Here is a 21,596-nt window from a genome sequence, read left to right as displayed (position 1 = left end):
CACATTTCACAGTGTGAGTGTGTCAGAATGAAAAGCTTTAACAACAGCCTATGTTTCATAAAGGGAGACCTCACCAGACCAAAGGATATTGGTGGAGTTTAATGGACTATTTGTGTCACTGGGCTACAGGAGGCTATTTTTAACAGAAGGAAAACTGGTCACAGCAAACAGACAGTTTAACAGTCCGAAGACATGACCCCGAGCTTCCTGTCACTTGCCATTTCAACACATACCCCTGCTCTCATGCCCACATCTCTGACCGAGGCTTGCTGCAGTGTTCCACCGAAGCTCGAGGAACAGCATCTCCTTTACCGATTGGACACGCTAAAGCCTACTGGAGTGAACATTGAGTTCAATAATTTCAGAGCATGATTGCCCCCCCTCCTTTTTATTTTTAGTTTTACTTTTTATTTTTATTTCATTTTATATTAGTTTGTCTCATCATTCAATTTTTTTTTTTACCATGTGCCTACCCACTTTTTCATGTTTGTACTTTTGGCAAGGGCTTTAATTATTCTGCCATTTAACACCCTCTCTGCACTAAAGCTTTGTCTTTCACCACACCATTAACACAACCTTTGCCTTTACCCTATGACCTCCTTGTCAGTTATTCTCTGTGACCCTCTGACCTATCAACACCTTTCCTTTTGTTCTCTTTTGGCCCACACCTACTTTATTTGCTTAAAACCTTTTTGTTATTCATTCATGGGAAGTGGGTGTCGCTGGCTAGGCCAGCATTTATTGCCCATCCCTAATTGCCCTTGAAAAGGTGGTGGCGAGCTGCCTTCTTGAACCACTGCAGTCCATGGGAGGTAGGTACACCCACAGTGCTGTTAGAAAGGGAGTTCCAGGATTTTGACCCTGAAGGAACGGCGACAGTGAAGGAACGGCGATATAGTTCCACGTCAGGGTGGTGTGTGACTTGGAGGAAAACTTGCAGGTGGTGGTGTTCCCATGCATCTGCTGCCCTTGTCCTTCGAGGTGGTAGAGATCGCGGGTTTGGAAGGTGCTGTCTAAGGAGCCTTGGTGCGTTGCTGTAGTGCATCTTGTAGATGGTACACAGTGATGCCGCTGTGCATCAGTGGTGGAGTGAGTGAATGTTTGTGGATGGTGTGCCAATCAAGCGGACTGCTTTGTCCTGGATGGTGTCGAGCTTCTTGAGTGTTGTTGGAGCTGCACCCATCCAGGCAAGTGGAGAGTATTCCATCACACTCCTGACTTGTGTCTTGTAGATGGTGGACAGACTTTGGGGAGTCAGGAGGTGAGTTACTCTCCTCAGGATTCCCAGCCTCTGACCTGCTCTTGTAGCCACAGTATTTATATGGCTTCACCAGTTCAGTTTCTGGTCAATGGTAGCCCCTAGGATGTTGATAGTGGGGGATTCAGCGATGGTAATGCCATTGAATGTCAAGGGGAGATGGTTAGATTCTCTCTTGTTGGAGATGGTCATTGCCTGGCACTTGTGTGGCGCGAATGTTACTTGCCACTTATCAGCCCAAGCCTGGATATTGTCCAGGTCTTGCTGCATTTCTGCACAGACTGCTTCAGTATTTGAGGAGTCGCGAATGGTGCTGAACATTGTGCAATCATCAGCGAACATCCCCACTTCTGACCTTATGATTGAAGGAAGGTCATTGATGAAGCAGCTGAAGATGGTTGGGCCTAGGACACTACCCTGAGGAACTCCTGCAGTGATGTCCTCGGACTGAGATGATTGACTTCCAACAACCACAGCCATCTTCCTTTGCGCTAGGTATGACTCTAACCAGCAGAGAGTTTTCCCCCTGATTCCCATTGACTCCAGTTTTGCTTGGGCTCCTTGATGCCATACTCGGTCAAATGCTGCCTTGATGTCAAGAGCAGTCATTCTCACCTCACCTCTTGAGTTCAGCTCCTTTGTCCATGTTTGAACCAAGGCTGTAATGAGGTCAGGAGCTGAGTGGCCCTGTCGGAATCCAAACCTGGTCTCACTGAGCAGGTTATTGCCAAGCAAGTGCTGCTTGATGGCACTGTTGATGACACCTTCCATCACTTTGCTGATGATTGAGAGTAGACTGATGGGGCGGTAATTGGCCGGGTTGGACTTGTCCTGCTTTTTGTGTACAGGACATACCTGGGCAATTTTTCACATTGCTGGGTAGATGCCAGTGTTGTAGCTATACTGGAACAGCTTGGCTAGGGGTGCGGCAAGTTCTGGAGCACAGGTCTTCAGCCGGAATATTGTCAGGACCCATAGCCTTTGTAGTATCCAGTACCTTCAGTCGTTTCTTGATATCACACGGAGTGAATCGAATTGGCTGAAGTCTGGCATCTGTAATTTTGGGGACTTCAGGAGGGGGCCGAGATGGATCATCAACTGGGCACTTCTGGCTGAAGATTGTTGCAAATGCTTCAGCCTTATCTTTCGCACTGATGTGCTGGGCTCCCCCATCATTGAGGATGGGGATATTTGTGGAGCCACTGCCTCCAGTTAGTTGTTTAATTGTCCACCACCATTCATGGCTGGATGTGGCAGGACTGCAGAGCTTAGATCTGATCCGTTGGTTATGGGATCGCTTAGCTCTGTCTATTGCATGCTGCTTACGCAGTTTATAGCTTCACCAGGTTGACACCTCATTTTGAGGTATGCCTGGTGCTGCTCCTGGCATGCCCTCCTGCACTCTTCATTGAACCAGGGTTGGTCTCCTGGTTTGATGATAATGGTAGAGTGGGGGATGTGCCAGGCCATGAGGTTACAGATTGTGGTTGAGTACAATTCTGCTGCTGCTGATGGCCCACAGCGTCTCATGGATACTCAGTTTTGCATTGCTAGATCTGTTCGAAATCTATCCCATTCAGCACGGTGATAGTGCCACACAACACGATGGACGGTATCCTCAATGTGAAGGTGGGACTTCGTCTCCACAAGGACTGTGCGGTGGTCACTCCTACAAATACAGTCATGGGCAGAAGCATCTGCAGCAGGCAGATTGGTGAGGACGAGATCAAGTAGGTTTTTCCTTCTTGTTGGTTCCCCCACCACCTGCCACAGATCCAGTCTAGCAGCTATGTCCTTTAGTACTCAGCCTGCTCGGTCAGTAGTGGTGCTTCCGAGCCACTCTTGGTGATGGACATTGAAGTCCCCCACCCAGAGTACATTTTGTACCCTCGCCACCCTCAGTGCTTCCTCCAACTGGTGTTCAACATGGAGGAGTACTGACTCATCAGCTGAGGGAGGGCGGTAGGTGGTAATCAGTAGGAGGTTACCTTGCCCATGTTTGACCTGATGCCAAGAGACTTCATCGGGTCCGGAGTCGATGTTGAGGACTCCCTGGGCAACCCCCTCCCTACTGTATACCACTGTCCTGCCACCTCTGCTGGGTCTGTCCTGCCGGTGGGACAGGACATACCCAGGGATAGTGATTGCAGTGTCTGAGACATTGTCTGTAAGGTATGATTACATGAGTATGACTATGTCAGGCTGTTGCTTGACTAATCTGTGGGACAGCTCTCCCAACTTTGGCAAAAGCCCCCAGATGTTAGTAAGGAGGACTTTGCAGGGTTTGCCGTTGTCGTTTCTGGTGCCTAGGTCGATGCCGGGTGGTCCGTCCGGTTTCATTCCTTTTTATTGACTTAGTAGCGGTTAGAATTAGAACATTACAGCGCAGTACAGGCCCTTCGGCCCTCGATGTTGCGCCGACCTGTGAAACCATCTGACCTACACTATTCCATTTTCATCCATATGTCTATCCAATGACCACTTAAATGCCCTTAAAGTTGGCGATTCTACTACTGTTGCAGGCAGGGCGTTCCACGCCCCTACTACTCTCCGAGTAAAGAAACTACCTCTGACATCTGTCCTATATTTATCACCCCTCAACTTAAAGTTATGTCCCCTCGTGTTTGCCATCACCATCCGAGGAAAAAGACTCTCACTATCCACCCTATCTAACCCACTGATTATCTTATATGTCTCTATTAAGTCACCTCTCCTCCTCCTTCTCTCCAACGAAAACAACCTCAATTCCCTCAGCCTTTCCTCGTAAGACCCTCCCTCCATACCAGGCAACATCCTAGTAAATCTCCTCTGCACCCTTTCCAAAGCTTCCACATCCTTCCTATCGTGCGGTGACTAGAACTGCACGCAATATTCCAGGTGCGGCCGCACCAGAGTTTTGTACAGCTGCAGCATGACCTCGTGGCTCCGAAACTCGATCCCCCTACTAATAAAAGCTAACACACCATATGCCTTCTTAACAGCCCTATTAACCTGGGTAGCAACTTTCAGGGATTTATGTACCTGGACACCAAGATCTCTCTGTTCATCTACACTACCAAGAATCTTCCCATTAGCCCAGTACTCTGCATTCCTGTTACTCCTTCCAAAGTGAATCACCTCACACTTTTCCGCATTAAACTCCATTTGCCATCTCTCAGCCCAGCTCTGCAGCCTATCTATGTCCCTCTGTACCCTACAACATCCTTCGGCACTATCCACAACTCCACCGACCTTAGTGTCATCCACAAATTTACTAACCCACCCTTCTACACCCTCTTCCAGGTCATTTATAAAAATGACAAACAGCAGTGGCCCCAAAACAGATCCTTGCGGTACACCACTAGTAACTAAACTCCAGGATGAACATTTGCCATCAACCACCACCCTCTGTCTTCTTTCAGCTAGCCAATTTCTGATCCAAAGCTCTAAATCACCTTCAACCCCATACGTCCGTATTTTCTGCAGTAGCCTACCGTGGGGAACCTTATCAAACGCCTTACTGAAATCCATATACACCACATCCACTGCTTTACCCTCATCCACCTGTTTGGTCACCTTCTCGAAAAACTCAATAAGGTTTGTGAGGCACGACCTACCCTTCACAAAACCGTGCTGACTATCGCTAATGAACTTATTCTTTTCAAGATGATTATAAATCCTGTCTCTTATAACCTTTTCCAACATTTTACCCACAACCGAAGTAAGGCTCACAGGTCTATAATTACCAGGGCTGTCTCTACTCCCCTTCTTGAACAAGGTTAGGTACAACTGAGTGGCTTGCTAGGCTATTTCAGAGGGTATGTAAGAGTTAACCACATTGCTGTGGGTCTGGAGTCACATGTAGGCCAGACCAGGTATGTACAGCAGATTTCCTTCCCTAAAGGACATTAGTGAACCAGATGGGTTTTTACAACATGTCTCCAGATTAATACCCTGGGTCTCTGGGTTACTAGTCCAGTGATAATACCACTACGCCACCGCCTCCCTTCTAATATTTGCCAGTTCTGATGAAGGGTCACTGACCTGAAGCATTAACTCTGCTTCTCTCTCCACAGATGCTGCCAGACCTGCTGAGTATTTCCACCATTTCTTGTTTTTATTTCAGAGTTCCAGCATCTGCAGTATTTTGCTTTTATTTTATATTAAACAGTTTAACAGGCATGGTCCACTCTAATCTCCATCTTCTCTGTCTCTCACTATTTATGGACACTGCTGCAGTACTTGCTCCTCTCACCTTTCCTCTCTTGTCCCTCCAACACTCCTAATACACAGCCGTACACAATCTCCTTCCCCTTACATCCTCACTGTGCTGGAATCCACACCAGTCTCCCCACCTGCTCTAATATCAAATAAAAACAGGACTGCTGGAAATGCATTGCCCTGAAGAATTAACCAGCGAATGGATGTCACTTATTTTGTTTAGCTAAAACAGGCGCATGTTCACATGTTCTTTCTGTCTGCAAAGCACAGGGCCCTGTGTATTCATATATGTAGCTTCCAGTATGCACAAATGCACCACACTGCGAACCTGACTGACAATCTTAAATTGGTTGTCAGTGTAATTCTTAGCACACTGAGGATTTTTTAACAAATATTGTCCAATCGTGGAATCACTGCCTAGGTTTAAATTTCAAACAAATCTTGGCAGTTCACTGTCAGTCACCATAAACTGGTGCATTCTCCATGCCAATGCCTCTACCAATCAGAGTCCATTTGCCAACCAATCAGCATACAGTATAAATTAGTTACTTTTCCCTGCATTGGTATCCTTGCGAATTGTCCTGATGAGTACAAGATGAAAAGCTTCGACAAAATGTCTCTGTTTTCAGCAATACTCAAATCCTAAATGGCTGAACTCTTATTCTGAGTCTGTGACCTCTAGTTCTAGACGCAGCAGCCAGGGAGAAACATCTTCCCAACATCTACTCTGTCAAGTCCCTTATGGATTTTTAAAGCAAAATACTGCAGATGCTGGAAATCTGAAATAAAACAGGAAGTGCTGGAAATATTCAGCAGGTCTGGCAGCATCTGTGGAGAGAGAAGCAGAGTTAATGTTTCAGGCCAGTGACCCTTCATCAGAACTGGCAAAGATTAGAAAAAAATTAGGTTTTAAGCAAGTGAAGGGGGTGGCAGGGGGATGGTGGGGAAGAGAACAGAAGGGAAGGTGTGTGATGGGGCAGAGCACAGGAGAGATTAAATAACAAAGCTGTCCTGGAACAAAGGCAAAGACCGTTCTGATGAAGGGTCACTGACCTGAAACGTTAACTCTGCTTCTCTCTCCACAGATGCTGTGAGACCTGTTGAGTATTTCCAGCATTTCTTGTTTTTACATCAAAGATTGTGTTAATGCTTGTGTTGAAAGACAAAGCATTAGTCCAGAGAGAGTGTTAATAGGAATAATGAGCAGCTGTCTACATGATAAACAGGTATATGGTTAAAAAATAAAAAAAATAATAAAAAATATTTTTAAAAAGGCCAGTCGTTCTCTGAAGTTATTGAACTCAATGTTCAGTCTGCAAGGCTGTGGAGTGTCTAATCGAAAGATCAGATGCTGTTCCTCGAGCTTGCGTTGATGTTCACTGGAACACTGGAGCAGGCCAAAGACAGAAAAGTTGGCATGAGAGTGGGGGGCGGGGGGCGGGGGGCGGAGGGGAGTGTTGAAATGGCAAGTGACTGGAAGCTCGAGGTTGTGCTTTTGGAATGAGTGGAGGTGCTCTGCAAAGTGGTCACCCAATTGTTGATCCTCAAACTAGGGTGTCAACTAATGTGGCGGACAAAAGACATCTGCATGAGATACTTTGTATAAACACTTTTATTGATACTAAGTCACTTATCTGCTGTTTTTTCACTTGCTAAACTACTTGTTATGTGTTACAATAAATCACAAGACCCACGGCTTGGACTTAAATACTACCTGTTGCAAGGCGAGGTGATCAGTCTCCCTCTGATGGGTTCTCTTCACCGAAGTGGACTCGGGGTTCCCTTTCCGCGATGGTCCTGCAGGTCTTTACCTTTTCAGGGCTCCGAGCCTCCCCTTTTTATCCAGTTGTTCCCAGCCTCGAGAATGTCCTTAGTCATGTACACCCCTGACTCGAAGTCATCAGCTTTGCTTAGTGCTAGTTGCAAAGCAAAAACAAAATACATCTGCTGGCCTTGTTCTTGTTTTCTGTCCTTGTCCAGCAGTAGCACATCGTATCTCACACACTGCTTATTCAGGAGTGTTTGTTTCTCACAGTTCTCGCCCTTGTGTAAGATGGCTATTTTTCCCTTCATGCTTTGCACAGTTTTAGCTAGAACATAGAACAGTACAGCACAGTACAGGCCCTTCGGCCCACGATGTTGTGCCGACCCTTTAACCTACTCTAAGATCAAACTACCTACATACCCTTCATTCTATTATCATCCATGTACCTATCCAAGAGTCGCTTAAATGTCCCTAATGTATCTGCTTCTACTACCACCACTGGCAGTGCATTCCACGCACCCACCACTCTCTGTGGAAAGAACCTACCTCTGACATCTCCCCTAAACCTTCCTCCAATCACCTTAAAATTATGCCCCCTGGTGATAGCCCTTTCTGCCCTGGGAAAATGTCTCTGGCTATCCACTCTATCTATGCCTCTCATCATCTTGTACACCTCTATCAAGTCACCCCTCATCCTTCTTCGCTCCAATGAGAAAAGCCCAAGCTCCCTCCATTCATAAGACATGCCCTCCAGTCCAGGCAGCATCCTGGTAAATCTCCTCTGCACCCTCTCTAAAGCTTCCACATCCTTCCTATAATGAGGCGACCAGAACTGAACACAATATTCCAAGTATGGTCTAACCAGTGCTTTATAGAGCTGCAGCATAACCTCACGGCTCTTAAACTCAATCCCCCTTTTAATGAAAGCCAACACACCATACGCCTTCTTAACAACCCTATCAACTTGGGTGGCAACTTTGAGCGATCTATGGACATGGACCCCAAGATCCCTCTGTTCCTCCACACTGCCAAGAATCCTGTCTTTAAGCCTGTATTCTGCATTCAAATTCGACCTTCCAAAATGAATCACTTCACACTTTTCCAGGTTGAACTCCATCTGCCACTTCTCAGCCCAGCTCTGCATCCTGTCAATGTCCCGTTGCAACCTACAACAGCCCTTCACACTATCCACAACTCCAGCAACCTTCGTGTCATCGGCAAACTTGCTAACCCAGCTTTCCACTTCCTCATCCAAGTCATTTATAAAAATCACAAAGAGCAGAGGTCCCAAAACAGATCCCTGTGGAACACCACTGGTCACCGAGCTCCAGGCTGAATACTTTCCATCTACTACCACCCTCTGTCTTCTATTGGCCAGCCAATTCTGTATCCAGACAGCCAAATTTCCCTGTATCCCATGCCTCCTTACTTTCTGAATGAGCCTACCATGGGGAACCTTATCAAACGCCTTGCTAAAATCCATATACACCACATCCACTGCTCTTCCTTCATCAATGTGTTTTGTCACATCTTCAAAGAATTCAATAAGGCTTGCGAGGCATGACCTGCCCCTCACAAAGCCATGCTGACTATCTCTAATCAAACTATGCTTTTCCAAATAATCATAAATCCTGTCTCTCAGAATCCTCTCCAATAATTTTCCCACCACCGACATAAGACTGACTGGTCTGTAATTCCCAGGATTATCCCTATTCCCTTTCTTGAACAAGGGAATAACATTTGCCACCCTCCAATCATCTGGTACTACTCCAGTGGACAGTGAGGACGCAAAGATCATCGCCAAAGGCGCGGCAATCTCTTCCCTCGCTTCTCGTAATAACCTTGGATATATCCCGTCTGGCCCCGGGGACTTATCTATCCTCATGTCTTTCAAAATTTCCAGCACATCCTCCTTCTTAACATCAACCTGTTCAAGCATATCAGCCTGTTTCACGCTGTCCTCACAAACGTGAATACTGAAGCAAAGTATTCATTTAGGACCTCCCCCACCTCCTCCGACTCCAGGCACAAGTTCCCTCCACTATCATCGATCGGCCCTACCCTCACTCTGGCCATCCTCTTGTTCCTCACATATGTGTAGAACGCCTTGGGATTTTCCTTAATCCTACCCGCCAAGACTTTTTCATGTCCCCTTCTAGCTCTCCTAAGTCCATTCTTCAGTTCCTTCCTGGCTACCTTGTAACCCTCTAGAGCCCTGTCTGATCCTTGCTTCCTCAACCTTAAGTAAGCTTCCTTCTTCCTCTTGACTAGCTGTTCCACATCTCTTGTCATCAAGGTTCCTTCACCCTACCATCCCTTCCTTGCCTCATCGGGACAAACCTATCCAGCAGTCGCAGCAAGTGCTCCCTAAACAACCTCCACATTTCTGTCGTGCATTTCCCTGAGAACGTCTGTTCCCAATTTATTTTCCCCAGTTCCTGCCTAATAGCATTGTAATTCCCCCTCCCCCAATTAAATATTTTCCCATCCCGTCTGCTCCTATCCCTCTCCATGACTATAGTAAAGGTCAGGGATTTGTGATCACTATCACCGAAATGCTCTCCCACCGAGAGATCTGCCACCTGGCCTGGTTCATTGCAAAGCACCAAATCCAACATAGCCTCCCCTCTAGTCGGCCTATCTACATATTGAGTCAGGAAACCTTCCTGGACACACCTGACAAAATCTGCTCCATCCAAACTATTTGCACTAAGGAGGTTTCAATCAATATTAGGGAAGTTGAACTCACCCATGACAACAACCCTGTTACTTCTGCACCTTTCCAAAATCTGCCTCCCAATCTGTTCCTCTGTGTCTGTGTTGCTATTGTGGGGGGGGGGGTCCATAGAAAACTGCTCCTTTCCTGTTTCTGACTTCCACCCATAATGACTCAGTAGACAAACCCTCCTCGACAACCTCCCTTTCTGCAGCTGTGATACTATCCCTGATTAACAATGCCACTCCCCCACCTCTTTTACCTCCCTCCCTATTCCTTTTGAAACATATAAATCCTGGAACATCCAACATCCATTCCTGCCCCTGTGATATCCAAGTCTCCGTAATGGCCACAACATCGTAGCTCCAAGTACTGATCCATGCTCTAAGTTCCTCACCCTTATTCCTGACACTTCTTGCGTTAAAATAGACACACTTCAACCCATCATACTGGCTGCAACTTTGCCCTGTCAACTGTCTAACCTTCCTCACAGACTCTCTGCACTCTGTATCTACCTGTTCAACAGCTACCCCATCCACTGATCCGTAGCTCCGGTTCCCATCCCCCTGCCAAACTAGTTTAAACCCTCCCAAAGAGCTCTAGCAAACCTCCCGCCCAGGATATTGGTGCCCCTCCAGTTCAGATGCAACCCGTCCTTCTTGTACAGGTCCCACCTTCCCCAGAAGGTATCCCAATGATCCACATATCTGAAGCCCTCCCTCCTACACCAGCTCTGTAGCCACGTGTTCAGCTGCACTCGCTCTCTGTTTCTAGCCTCACTAGCACATGGCACCGGTATCAATCCTGAGATTACTACTCTGGTTGTCCTGCCTTTTAGCTTCCAACCTAACTCCCTATATTTGCTTTTCAGGTCCTCATCCCTTTTCCTAGCTATGTCATTGGTACCGATGTGTACCACGACTTCTGGCTGCTCCCCCTCCCCCTTAAGAATCCTGTTAGCCATCTGGCTACAGTTCCCCCTTTGATCCATTAAGCGTTAGCGAATTGGATCATAAAGGAGCCCTGATCATACCCCACCTCGCGATCAGATATTCAAGTCCAGGCCGTGTTACATTTGTTTATATCTATCATTCATTCGCGTTTTCGCACATACCGGTCCATTTGTAACTTCCCTTCCATTTCAACTTTCAATTGTTTAAACATCATCAGATTATACATTTGATACATCAAAATCACAATCATACCAATAATCACAATGTGTGAAACAATTCTTATCCATGGATGTATCTGTATGTTGGTATCCCAATTCAAAATATCATCCCACCAGTTGGTTTCTCTAATCGTTTCAATCTTTCACCTGGTTCCCTCAGCTTTCTGAATGACTTTGACAAATGTCTGGTGGGTTTTAGCTAAATGTTTCTTGATCCATTGCAAGTCCTCGGGTAAAAGTCTAATGTAAGTTTCGTATTTTTCAAAATAGCTTCCTAAACTTTGTTTAATTTCTTCCATGACATTAATCCTAGTTTCTTCCCTCTTATGTATATCAACCAGTTCAATATGGCCTATCCTGGCTGGTGTTGTCAGGGTTATATGGTTCCCAGGCTCCTGAACCTGCTCGCCCTGTGCCGATGCCTCACCGAACATCAGACTGGGAAATGCTGAGGGACAATTAATACACACTTGTCTATTCAATGGGACACTGATAGTCAGTTCAAAATTTATGCCCACACACCAGGTAAATACCGAACCAGGTACCTTGCCGTCCAGTTGTGGCCCCGGGAATGGTTTGAGGGCGGCGCAGTGGTTAGCAACGCAGCCTCACAGCTCCAGGGACCCGGGTTCGATTCCTGGTACTGCCTGTGTGGAGTTTGCAAGTTCTCCCTGTGTCTGTGTGGGTTTTCTCCGGGTGCTCCGGTTTCCTCCCACAAGCCAAAAGACTTGCAGGTTGATAGGTAAGTTGGCCATTATAAATTGTCACTAGTATAGGTAGGTGGTAGGGAAATATAGGAACAGGTGGGGATGTTTGTTAGGAATATGGGATTAGTGTAGGATTAGTATAAATGGGTGGCTGATGTTCGGCACAGACTCGGTGGGCCGAAGGGCCTGTTTCAGTGCTGTATCTCTAATCTAATCTAATCATGATGTGGATGACCCTTACTTTCCGATGCATCACGAGTTGAAGCCATTTTGTGTTCTCCGGATATCATGATCTCTCCATATGGCTGTTCTCCCTGAAAGTGTGGGCCTGGTCAGACCTTGGTTCGGTGGATTTGGTATTTAGCAGTCCATACATCACAAACACGATTAACAGCTTCATTTCAAATTACTTATTATTTACAAAACACAAGGTAATTTCTGCTCTTATTTACAGTTTCTTTTAGCCAATTAACCTGGCTGAGATCAATATCATGATCCAGGCAATTTAAATGCCTGTTCCCACGTAAGCGAGTCCAGGTCGGGTCGATCGGTGTCTGCCTAGGCCTTCTTTGCCTTTGGTCCTGATTCAGGGGTGGTTGTTGTTGTTGGGTCCCTTGAATGTTCCCTATGGCCTGCCCTGCTTGCGGCACTTGTGGCAGTGGCAAAAGGATAGGGGCCGAAGATGATGTTTCGCACATGTCCAGCAACACATGATGCTGGTGGTTACTTTGTTTGCTGAACAATTTTAATTGGTTTACATGATACCATCCGGTCTTCCCAGAGTCCAGCAGGACTTTGTATACCGAGGGACTAGCTTTGTCCACTATGGAGTGGGGGCTGAAATACTTAGGGGACAGGAATGTGCCTGGCTGGTGGACCTACAGCATAAATTTCGTCCTATATCATTATCGACAGACCTAACACCTTGCCATCGAAAGTCTGATTGACAGTGACTGTGTTTACTTGCTCACCTATTTGGAGTTGCCATGGCTCTCCGTCTCGGGTGCCTTGCTTTGCCAATTTGTCTGCTCGTATGTTCCCAGCTGGGGAAGGGGTGCAGACGGTAAAGGTTTGTCGTCCACTGATACAAAGCCTCTTGCTTCCCACAAGGGCAGGAAATCAGTTAAACTGCTGCATATGTACATGCTGTCCGAATATAGATCTCCTGGTGGGGGGAATTGGTCGGGGTGGCTGACCACATACACTATCGCTGCTAGCCCAACAGCTGGCAGTTTTAAAGCTATCTCTGCTGGCGGTGCACCTTGGTAGTCTTCTGCATAGATGCCACATCCTGTTTTCCTAATTCCATCCTCCACTATGGAGGATCCATCAACAAAAGTTTTTAGGGTCTGATTGCCAGGTTCCCCCCACCCTTTTTAGTTTTGGCACAAATGGTCCCTTGGGACCATGTGCTGTCAATACCTAACATTCATGCGTACGCCATGACGGATCGATTCCTTTGGATGTGTTAAGGGTGGTGCAGGAACCTCCAGTATCCCATAAAAATTCAGTGGGGCGGCCTCCTACCTCACCTTCCATCAGAAGTCATCCCACACCATCCTATTTGGCACTACACACCCATACTGGAGAGGCTTGTTGTTGTGTTGTGGCAGCGGATCAACCCAGCCCCAATCACACTGTCCTTCCTCTTCTCGTTCTCCATGCCTACGGGCTGCTTCATCTGGACTGCCCCAATCCACATCGTCATCATCGTTCCCTTGTGTCTCCCGAAAAGCACATATCATACCACAGCTGGCGGCAAGTTGACTTTTTAATCTATCCATTTCTTGCTGACACTTACTATGGTCGGCTCCTTTACGCTGCCCTTGTAAGTGGAACTGGTGCAGCGTTTTAAGGGCCGCCTGCAAATTGTAACATTTTTCATCTAAGTCAGACACGGCCTTATTAGCTGCTTCTTTCTTCTGCACTGCTCTCTCTCTCTCTCTCCTGGTGCGCCTGTTCATATTGAGTTTGAAACTGACTCATATGAGTTAAGCACATTTGTGCTTTACACTCCTCCTCACACACCTTTCTTTTCAAATCATCTGTCTCCAGCCTTGAGACTTCTGACTGTAGTTTGGTCCCCTTGAGTTCTGCTTTTAATCTAACATTCTCCATTTCCTTTTCACACAATTCCCTCATACAACTGGCTATTGCTGTAGCCTTACTAAGCTTCGAGGAGCATTTTTCTTGTTCTTTCCTAGCCTCTTCCCAGTGTTTCTGTCCAATGGGTCCCGGACCCTCAAAAACCTTATCAGCATATTTGACCCATTTGGGCTATTTACGCTTTAGGTACTCCCGGAGCTCCTTCTCCCAATCTGGACAGGCATCCATCATTCTGCTGTTTGTCCGGCACGTCTGTGGGTCGGACACCGTGTGACTTTAAGGTGATCACTTAACTGTGCCCACCCAGGGATGCCAAAATGTTCACCCTCAAACTAGGGTGTCAACTGACGTGGCAGACAAGACACCTGCATGAGATACTTCATATAAACACTTTTATTGATACTTAAGTCACTTATCTGCTGTTTTTTTCACTTGTTAAACTACTTGTTACAATAAATCACAAGACCTACGGCTTGGACTTAAATACTACCCATTGCGAGGCAAGGTGATCAGTCTCCCTCTTCACTGAAGCGGATTCAGGATTCCCTTTCTGCGATGGTCCTGCAGGTCTTTTCCTTTTCAGGACTCCTAGCCTCTCCTTTTTATCCAGTTGTTTCCAGCCTTGAGAATGTCCTTAGTCATGTACACCCCTGACTTGGAGTTATCAGTTTTGCTTAGTGCTAGTTGCAAAAAAAAAACAAAATACATCTGCTGGCCTTGTTCTTGTTTTCTGTCCTTGTCTAGCAGTAGCACATCTTATCTCACACACTGCTTATTCAGGAGGGTTCGTTTCTCACAGTTCTCGCCCTTGTGTAAGGATCGCTATTTTTCCCTTCATGCTCTGCAGATGTTTAGCTGTCCGGCTACACAATCTGTGTTTGGTCTCCCCAATATAGAGGCGACCACATTGTGAGCAGCAAATACAGTATGCTAAAATTGAAGGAAGTACAAGTAAATCACTGCTTTACCTGGAATGAGTGTTTGGGGCCTTGGAGAGAGGAGGTAAAAGGGCAGGTATTACACCTCCTGCAATTGCATGGGAAGGTGCTGTGGGAAGTGGATGAGGTGTTGGGGGTGATGGGGGAGTGGACCAGGGTGTCATGGAGGGGAAGGGAAGATGTGCTTGGTGGTGGCATCATGCTGAAGGTGGCGGAAATGGCGGAAAATGATCCTTTGGATGTGCAGGCTGGTGGGTGGAAAGTGAGGACAAGGGGAACCCTGTCACAGTTCTGGGAGGGAGGGGAAGGGGTGAGGGTAGAGGTGCGGGAAATGGGTCAGACACGGTTGAGGGCCCTGTCAACCACAGTGGGGAGGAATCCTCGGTTGAGGAAAAAGACATATCCTCGGTTGAGGAAAAAGACATCATGCAGCACAGTGGCGCAGTGGTTAGCACTGCAGCCTCACAGCTCCAGCGACCCGGGTTCAATTCTGGGTACTGCCTGTGTGGAGTTTGCAAGTTCTCCCTGTGTCTGCGTGGGTTTTCTCCGGGTTCTCCGGTTTCCTCCCACAAGCCAAAAGACTTGCAGGTTGGTAGGTAAATTGGCCATTATAAATTGCCACTAGTATAGGTAGGTGGTAGGGAAATATAGGGACAGGTGGGGATGTGGTAGGAATATGGGATTAGTGTAGGATTAGTATAAATGGGTGGTTGATGGTCGGCACAGACTCGGTGGGCCGAAGGGCCTGTTTCAGTGCTGTATCTCTAAAACTGTAATGGAAGGTTGCATCATCAGAGCAGATGCTTCAGAGATAGAGAAACTGGGAGAATGGGATGGAGTCCTTAAGGATTTTATATGTTTCAGTAGATCACCTAAAATTCATCAAACTCAAAGGAATCTAGGCCTCTTCGACTCAATCTCTCTTCATCGAAAAATCATACAATCACTCTAGAGAACCTTTGTTGCACTCCCTCTCAGGCGATTGATATTAATTAAATCCAGGTGTCAATCTTCGCAGAGGGTCCATGTAATTGGTTTCCTGTATGAGTTATTAATTATCACGATCCGACCACAATTTTGTCACTAATTGGTGCTGCCAATGACGGAGTTATTACCCAGCATCTCCCGCTGTTGTAAATGTGTTCTATACACGCGTCAGGAGATTAGTGCGCAGTACTCCCCCGTATCTGGAGCATGCGCAGTATCACTCTGATTAGAGTGTTGAACACACCTTTGCAGCGGGTGAGAGTCGGTCCGTTGCTGAGCGGGCGGAGAGGCTTCAGGAATACCTGGTATAGGCCGCTAGGCCCGAATGTAAAGCTCCCGGTCATGCGTTTGCACCGAGTGGGGCTTCTCGCGGTGACAGGCCGTGTTTGAAAATAATAATAAAAGGAGGGACGAAGTTCCCCTGTTGAAGGGAGGCCAGAAATATCCGAGAACAAAAACACTGGCGGACTGAGGCGGGAGGAGTTTGTGGGCACAGGGGAGGACTTGGAGCCGTGGGTGGGTTGGGAAGCTTCATAAACATCTGGAGTGGGCCTGAGGCCCCGTGTTTACCGAGCAGTGACAGGCCCGGGGTAGAGCGGGCGCTGGCCGCCATCTTGAACAGGGCGGGGTCAGGGTGAATGCGTGGCCATCTTCGTGAGGACAAAGAGTGGGCGGGGTTTCGGGTTCTAGTGCCGGGAGATGGAGCATCCTGGACAATTGGGTTTTAAGTAGTTTCACCCACTCCCAGGCTGGGATGTCTTTTGAGACAGGTCTCTACCTTCAAAGGGACAGCTGGGCTGAATGATGCTGCTTTATGTCATCACTGCATTGCTCATTATGGGCTAGGTTTAGTTCAGTGCTGTTACAGGAAGGGAAACAGGAGCAGGCTTCAAGCGTGTGGAACCCAGATTAATGGGGAGTGATACAGGATCAATTTCTACCTTAATAAAAGCAAAATACTGTAGATGCTGGAAATCAACTAAAAACCTGAAACTTTAACTCTGCTGCTTTCTCCACAAATGCTGCCTGACCTGAGTGTTTCCAGCACTTACTGTTTCAGTTTCTACCTTATTGATTGAGAGGTGTAATTGTCCCGGAGACTCCCTGTCCTCTGTATCTATGTTTGAGGGAAAAGCTTGTTGGATTTGTGTTCCCTTTTGTAGGTGAATCTTGTGCTTATTGACGTGATGGATGTCTGCACAGTAACAGGCAATTTTATCAGTTAGAGCAGCTTTCTTCATTCAAGATTCACAGGGCAGGGTCATGACTGTTTAGATACAGAACATAGCTCCCTCCACACTGCCCTGGGAGTATTTGATGGAACAGTGTAGAGGGAGCTTTCCTTTTTATCGAAGCCGTGCTGTACCAGGCCAGGGAGTGTTTGATGGGACAGTGTATCCCTCTGGTTTTAACCCCTGTAGAAAGTCTGTACAAAAGCCATCACTTGAGTTTGTTTTCTAATTTATTATATCTTGGCCATCTGGCTCCAATCTCAATCGAATTAAATAACATTATTTTCTTCAATATGGCCTTTCAATGGTGGAGCTGTTACCCAGCCTTTCCTGTGGGGCAGAACGTACCCTCTTCTCACTACAGGAGCTCCTTATGCAGGTGCTGTGCTGGGTGTAGCTGAGTCGACGCGGTCGTGTCCGATTCGCAGCAAATGAGAAACTGCAGAGTGCAGGAGAGGAATCGAGCAGGAATGGGCAGTGGGGGAGGGGCTTTTCATAAGCACCCAGTGCAGGCCTCAAGCCCCAAGTAAGAAGCTTCCAATCCCGTGTTTGCATTGACAGGGGCGACAGCTGCTGGATTCCCCTGGTGACAGGCCTGTGTTAATGGCCGTCATCTTCCTAGAGGGAATTGTGCAGCCATCCTGGGCCATCGAGCAGGAGGACAAAATGATGTGAATTTCTATCCTGGACTGACAGTGATGGCTTTTGTAAACTCCTTTTGCAGGGTAGTAAAAGGGAGGATTTACAGACAGGAAACTCCAACCAAGCAACAGATCAAGATCTGACAGAGTCACTCGATTCATCAAGACCTGAATATCATCAGCTTTTGAGCATTGAAGGAAAAAGGTTAGTCTGTTCTAGCTGTGGGAAAAGATTTCAGGTATTAAGAGTGACTGGAAAAGCACTGAGGTACACAAAGCCCTTCAGTAATGGTGGAGCTGTTACCCAGCCTTTCCTGTGGGGCAGAACGTACCTCAGTGCTTTTCAGTTCTGGGCACACATCTTAGGAAGGATATATTGGCCTTGGAGGGAGTGCAGCACAGATTTACCTGAATGATACCTGGACTCCAAGGAGTAAGTTACAAGGAGCGATTACACAAATGAGTCATAGAGTCTTTATGGCACGGAAGGGGGCCGTTCAGCCCATCGAGTCCATGCCAGCTAGGAATACAGCAAGCTAGTCAGTCCCATTCCCGCTCTATCCCTGTAACCCTGCAAGTTTACTTCCCTCAAGTGGCTATCCAATTTCCTTTTAAAATCATTGAGTATCTCGGCTTCCACCACCCTCATAGGCAACGAGTTCCTGGTCATTACCAGTCGCTGCATAAAAAAGTTCCACCTCACATCCCCCCTGTATCTCTTGTCCAAAACCTTAAATCTGTGTCCCCTAGACCTTGTATCATCAGCTGATGCAAACATATTTTCTTTCTGTATCTTGCCTAACTAAACCTGTCATGATCTTGTATACTTCTTTCAGATCTCCCCACAAACTACTTTTGGAGAACAACCCCAACTTCTCTAACCTAACCTTTTAGCTAAATTCCCTCATCCCTGTAACCAGAATCACAGAATGGTTACAGTGCAGAAGGAGGCCATTCGGCCCATCTTGTCTGCTCTCCGAAAGACAAATTCACTCAGTTCCATTCCCCTGGCTTCTCACCATAGCGACACAGTGCAGGGCACAGGGGCGCAGTGGTTAGCACCGCAGCCTCACAGCTGCAGTGATCCGGGTTCGGTTCTGGGTACTGCCTGTGTGGAGTTTGCAAGTTCTCCCTGTGACCGCGTGGGTTTCCGTCGGGTGCTCCTGTTTCCTCCCACAGCCAAAGACTTGCAGGTTGATAGGTAAATTGGCCATTGTAAATTGCCCCTGGTGTAGGTAGGTGGTAGGAGAATTGTGGGGATGTGGTAGGGAATATGGGATTAATGTAGGATTAGTATAAATGGGTGCAGCTGCCTGCAACGAATTTGGCCTAACCATCAGCCTCAAGAAAACGAACATCATGGGACAGGACGTCAGAAATGCTCCATCCATCAATATCGGCGACCACGCTCTGGAAGTGGTTCAAGAGTTCACCTACCTAGGCTCAACTATCACCAGTAACCTGTTTCTCGATGCAGAAATCAACAAGCACATGGGAAAGGCTTCCACTGCTATGTCCAGACTGGCCAAGAGAGTGTGGGAAAATGGCGCACTGACACGGAACACAAAAGTCTGAGTGTATCAAGCCTGTGTCCTCAGTACGTTGCTTTACGGCAGCGAGGCCTGGACAACGTATGTCAGCCAAGAGCAACGTCTCAATTCATTCCATCTTTGCTGCCTCTGGAGACTCCTTGGCATCAGGTGGCAGGACCGTATCTCCAACACAGAAGTCCTCGAGGCGGCCAACATCCCCAGCTTATACACCCTACTGAGCCAGCGGCGCTTGAGATGGCTTGGCCATGTGAGCCGCATGGAAGATGTCAGGACCCCCAAGGACACATTGTACAGCGAGCTCGCCACTGGTATCAGACCCACCGGCCGTCCATGTCTCCGCTTTAAAGACGTCTGCAAATGCGACATGAAGTCCTGTGACATTGATCACAAGTCGTGGGAGTCAGTTGCCAGCGATCGCCAGAGCTGGCGGGCAGCCATAAAGGCGGGGCTAAAGTGTGGCGAGTCGAAGAGACTTAGCAGTTGGCAGGAAAAAAGACAGAAGCGCAAGGGGAGAGCCAACTGCGTAACAGCCCCGACAACCAATTTTATCTGTAGCACCTGTGGCAGAGTCTGTCACTCTAGAATTGGCCTTTATAGCCACTCCAGGCGCTTACTCCACTGACCACCTCCAAGCGCTTACCCATTGTCTCTCGAGATAAGGAGGCCGAAGAAGAAGAATATAAATGGGTGTTTGATGGTGGGCCGACGGGTCTGTTTCAGTGTTGTATCTCTCTATAACCCTGCACATTCTTCCTTTTCATATAACAGTCTAATTCCCTTGTGAATGCTTCAATTGAACCTGCCTCCACCACATTCTCAGGCAGTGCATTCCAGACCTTAACCACTCGCTGTGTGAAAAGGTTTTTCGTCATGTCACTTGCTTCTCTTACCAAATACTTTAAATCTGTGCCCTCTCATTCTTGATCCTTTCACGAGTGAGAACAGTTTCTCTCTATCTACTCTGTCCAGACTCCTCATGATTTTGAATACCTCTATCAATTCACCTTTTAGCCTTCTCCCAGGAAAACAGTCCTAACTTCCCCAATCTATCTTCATAACTGAAGTTCCTCATCCTTGGAACCATTCGTGTGAATCTTTTCTGCACTGTCCAATGCCCTCACGTCTTTCCTCAAGTGCAGTTCCTGGAACTGGAATGCAATATTCCAGCTGAGGCTGAACTAGTGTTTTATACATGTTCAACATAACTTCCTTGCTCTTGTACTCCATGTTGCTATTAATAAAGCCCAGGATATGTAAGCTTTATTAACTGCTCTCTCAACCTGTCCTACCTTCAATGACTTAGGCCCGTATACACCTAGGGCCCACTGCTCCTGCACGCCCTTTAGAATTGTACCATTTGTTTTATATTGTCTCTCCATGTTGTTCCTAGCAAAATGAATCACTTCACATTTCTCTGCATTGAACTTCATCTGCCTCCTGTCTGCCGATTCCACCAACTTGCCTGTGCCCTTTTGAAGTTCTACGCTATCCTCCTCACAGTTCACAATGCTTCCAAGGTTCGTATCATGCGCATACTTTGAAATCGTGCCCTGTACACTAAGGTCTAGGTCATTAAGCTGACCCCTGGGGAACTCCACTACAAACCTACCACCAGCCCGAAAAACATCCATTAACCACAGCTGTTTGTTTCCTGTCACTCAGCCAATTCCGTATTCATGTTGCTACTGTCCCTTTTATTACATAAGCTAACTTGCCTCACAAGTCTGTTGTGTGGTACTGTATCAACTGCCCTTTAAAAGTCCATGTACACCACATCAACAGCATTGCCCTCATCAACCCTCTCTGTTACCTCCTCAAAAATCTCCAGCAAGTTAGTTAAACATGATTTTCCCTTAAGAACTCCATGCTGCCTTTCTTTTAATTAACCTGCATTTGTCCATGAGACTATTAATTTTGTCCTAAATTATTCTTTCTAGAAGTTTGCCCACCACCGTAGTTATACTGACTGGCCAGTTGTTGCTCGGCTTATCTTTACACCCTTTTTTGAACGAGGGTGTAATGTTTGCAATTCTCCAGTCCTCTGGCACCACCCCAGAGTCTAAGGAAGACTGAAAAATTATGGCCAGTGACTTTGCGATTTCCACCCTCACTTCCTTCAGTATTCTTGGATGCATCTCATCCGGCCATGGTGTTTTATCTACTTTAAGTACCGACAGCCTATCTATTAAGTCCTCTTTATCAGTTTTAAACCCTTCTAGTGTCTGAATTACCTTCCCTTTCACCATTGCCTGGGTTGCATCTTCTTGGTAAAGACAGATGGAAAGTATTAATTTAATACCTCAGCTATATTGATTCGAACCT

At 46.9% G+C, this 21,596-nt stretch overlaps 1 protein-coding gene across 1 annotated transcript in view; it reads left to right on the top strand.

The window, feature by feature from the left end:
- The first annotated feature begins 16,067 nt into the window (after positions 1 to 16,067).
- The window catches only part of LOC137347509 (zinc finger protein 271-like), a 61,280-nt gene continuing 55,751 nt past the window's right edge, over positions 16,068 to 21,596 (top strand). Inside the window, exons 1-2 of the mRNA XM_068011955.1 lie at positions 16,068 to 16,153; positions 17,805 to 17,926. The gene's annotated coding sequence lies outside the window, so the exon portion shown is untranslated. The remainder of the gene's footprint in view (positions 16,154 to 17,804; positions 17,927 to 21,596) is intronic.

Source organism: Heterodontus francisci, chromosome 32, assembly GCF_036365525.1.
Source record: "Heterodontus francisci isolate sHetFra1 chromosome 32, sHetFra1.hap1, whole genome shotgun sequence".
Taxonomy (NCBI): Eukaryota; Metazoa; Chordata; class Chondrichthyes; order Heterodontiformes; family Heterodontidae; genus Heterodontus; species Heterodontus francisci.
Note: the sequence above shows the minus strand (reverse complement) of the source record. Positions and strands in the feature narration are given on the sequence as shown.